The sequence below is a fragment of the Etheostoma cragini genome, chromosome 14 (assembly GCF_013103735.1).
Source record: "Etheostoma cragini isolate CJK2018 chromosome 14, CSU_Ecrag_1.0, whole genome shotgun sequence".
Taxonomy (NCBI): domain Eukaryota; kingdom Metazoa; phylum Chordata; class Actinopteri; order Perciformes; family Percidae; genus Etheostoma; species Etheostoma cragini.
The window spans coordinates 22,269,419-22,272,988 of record NC_048420.1 but is presented as its reverse complement, the minus strand read 5'-3'; the positions used below and the strand labels follow the sequence as shown (position 1 = coordinate 22,272,988).

At 42.6% G+C, this 3,570-nt stretch overlaps 1 long non-coding RNA gene across 1 annotated transcript in view; it reads left to right on the top strand.

Annotated features, from left to right (window-relative positions):
- The window catches only part of LOC117957287, a 13,675-nt gene extending 10,377 nt beyond the window's left edge, over positions 1–3,298 (top strand). Inside the window, exons 3-4 of the long non-coding RNA XR_004659465.1 lie at positions 2,793–2,805; positions 3,199–3,298. This is a non-coding gene — a long non-coding RNA (uncharacterized LOC117957287). The remainder of the gene's footprint in view (positions 1–2,792; positions 2,806–3,198) is intronic.
- The last annotated feature ends 272 nt before the right edge of the window (positions 3,299–3,570 follow it).

The following is a 3,570-nucleotide window of genomic DNA, read 5'->3' as shown; positions in this document are numbered from 1 at the left end:
CCCCTCCCCTTGTAAGACCAGCACGCCCATGGGCCCATTTAACTATGAGCAGAGAAAATGCACGAGTTGCACTCTCGTCAGTCAGCTACCCGCTGAGCTGATGTACCCTTGAGCAATGCGGTAAACCCTCAGCTGCTCATGTGGAGCGGCTCTGTGCACACATGAACTTGGAAAAGCGGGACGTTGGTGTAAATAAGCAGGTTCGCTCTGCAGACCTTTCCCCGGACACACAAGTCTTATAACACCTGAGCCGAGTAATGGTTGTGAAACATATTTTAACATCGTTCTGCTCTGACCTAAGGCTGAGAAATGCTGTTCATTAAAATCATCTGAATGCTCATTTGTAGTTCAGACAAATGGATAAAACCTGCATGCATGTTGCCTTGGTTATAAGCCCACAGCACACTCTACTTTGTTTAAAATCTGAATATGTTGTCCAGTGTTGCCAATGCCTGAACAATAGCATAGATTTAACATTTTCAAACATAAATCGAAAAACGTAATAACTTTCCTCTGTTCATTAAACAGCCGCCCAATCTATCAAGAGCATGCCCCCCACTGATGCAGAGTACATGGAATTAGCAATACAACAGTATAATTAAGCCCATTGTCCCCCTGAAGCAAAAGAAGGTTGAATCTTTTTGCTTAAAACTAATATTTTCATTAGAAACACTTGTATATCCTATGGTCCAGGAATTTTGGCCTGGGATACGTAATAACCTATGTCTGGTTGCAGGGACCCAGGTTCCATCCAGCCCAAGATCATTTTTTCGGGGAGATGGGTCAGTCCTAAGCGGAATAGAGAAGCACCTAAGAAGCTGGGTCCAAACTAGTTTAATGACGGCCAGATGGATCATTTTAAGAAGATGGAAGAATGAAAAGGTGCTATCAATCCAATAGTGGGCTTGTGAGATGGCTTGGGAGGCAGGGTTTGAAAAGACCGGATGTCTAAATGGGGAAAGTACGTTAACTTTCTGGAGGTCTCCTAAGAAGCTCTGTGCTGGGGGGAGACGTGTATGATGGGCTTATGGTGTTGTCATTATACATTGGTTTATTTGGTAAATACAGTAGTTTATGGTCTATTTTGTTGTATGGTCTTGTATGCAATATTGTAGTTGCTGTGTCATCTTTTCTTGGTTTTGGAAGGGGGCGGGCCGGTGGGGGGACCATAATTGAGAACAAAAGAGGGACGGATGTTGGACCAAAACCTGAAAATCCCTGCAAGCACCCTAGTTTCATAAAAATGAAACTTTTTCCTGCAGTTCCACAGCTACAGTACATACATTGAGTCTAAAGAAGCCATTTTTTGACCTTCTCACTTGGAATGGTAGAGCAGAGATGGAAAGGCTGCAGGGACGACAGCCAAGCAAATCACTCTGTCTCTGGTAATCAAACAGCGTTGTCTTCAGTGTCGCTTTGCAGCTGGACGCCGCCCAGCCTTGGACGGCGTTTGAAGCGGGCTTGAATGAGTAGCTGCCATCGTCATTGTCTCCTGTCTTGTCCCAGAGAGCAGGATGAACATTTACTCTTTATTTATCATTCCTTCCATCTGAGAACAACTTTACACAAACAACTTTAGTTAAAAAGTAAATAACTCAAGGTCCACTTAGGAACTTTTTCAGAGCTTTCCATTCTATTAGAAAGTCTATGTGAGCAGATAGCTTTTGCTCAGTTGTTGCTCTGATGCTCTCATGCTCTCCTCCGAGGCACTCCAAGGGCTTCTTGGAATTAAGGTCAAGTCACTTAGTATTTTTTCGAGGGCTTTCCACCATTTTGCATTCATCTTTTCCTGCTGCTGATGAAGAATGTGTGATATGGCTAAAAGTTGGGGGTCAAACTACTATTGCCCAGGTTAAGAATAAGAATATTTTCATTCATAGCATTTTTTTACATCTGACAGCAGTATACTTTCCAGCATTTTTGACGGTGCTTTACAGAAAACTTTGTCTCCTTAAGGTTAACGGATAAAAACAGGTTTGCCCTTCTTGTTAGAAGTCCTGTAGTTTTACCTGTAGTTTGTCTGCTCAATGAAAAATGTTTCCAGTAGCGGAGAAAAAAAATGAGAAACTGGATTTCTTTGGGGACATGAATGTGTTGGGCTTCTAACCGATTGGGCTCCTGACCTCCAGTGCCTTTCAAAAGACCTCATGCCTTTAGCACATTGCAAGGCAGGTTGTTGTTTGCCTGATATAGAGAGTCTCACGACACTGAAGTTTAAATCCTTTTCCATGTGTGTGTGCAAATTCATTTGATTAGCTTTGAGGTCCACTGGGAACCTCCTGCTTTGCATGATGCGTTTGGCTAGTGGTGTCATCACGACAATACGCTTCAGGGATTTATTGCTCATCTCAGAAGTGACGGTGCTACGTATGCACACATCTTAAAGGTTTGAGTAAAATCATGGTTTGTATTTGGGCTGGAAGTAGCTCAGTCCGTAGGGAGTTGGGACCCGCAGGGTGGCTGGTTAAAGTCCCGGTACGGACCAAAGTACAGAGTTTGGATTGTTTGCTGGGCTCACCTCCTGGGCACTGCCAGGCGCTCTTGAGCAAGGCACCGTAGCCCCCCCCTAACCGCTCAAGGTCCAGCACTAGCATGAATAGTGCATGAACAGGTCCTGAGCATGTGTGTGTATTTCAGGCCTGTGTATAGTGATTACTAACAAAACAGAGTGTAAATGGTAATTTCCCCCAGGGGGACCAATAAACAGTATTAAAAAAAAGGAACGCAATATTAAAGAGTCAACGCCATTGTTTTTTTTAAATGTACGCCCGTTCTGTGATTCCGCTCCGTAGTTTGGGAAATCAGGTAGCTGCAGTAGTAACGTTGTGGGCAGTGTTGACAATTTAGTGACTTTCTCGCTAAATTGAGCCACTTTTCAGACCCTCTTAGCAACTTATAAATGTATTCTTAATGTTGAAATTCATTCCCATGCATGCAGTCAGAGACTGTTTAGAATACTATATAAGGATAAAGGATCTTGGATGCAATCAACAGATCTTCAGTTAACCACTAAACAGCGCTGCTTTCTCCCCTTATGTCCTCTTAAAAAAACAACTCCTTGAACAGAAATGGATAAAGAAAAGGGTCCTGGGAATGGCATGTTGAGTTTCAAAGCCCTTTCAGATGGTTCTCTCCACAAGACCAAAGTAACTTGCTCTATTGGACGTACTGTTGATGTAATCCGAGTTACCAACACAGCTTTTCCCTTTTGAGCAGCCCATACATGGAATACCATACCCACAGAACTAAGGAACATCACATCTACCAAATTCATAAAACATTGATTATTGACTAATCAAATATGTTGCCATAATCTGGAAAAATCTGTCTTTGTTGCTATAGTAGTGTTTCATTCAGAAACTTTTATCTCACTCAAAACAGCATGGATAGTGTTTTTTCTAAGTTTGTATGCATGTGAACGCACCAGAGACACAAAATAACCCCCCCAAATCCCAGAAAAAGTGATTTCTTTTCAGAATATGGGCACTTTAAGGTGAGAATGACTGAAACAGTGACGTGATAAGGAATCCACATGCATGGAAGCAGAATAGTGAGATATAGAGAGGTGAC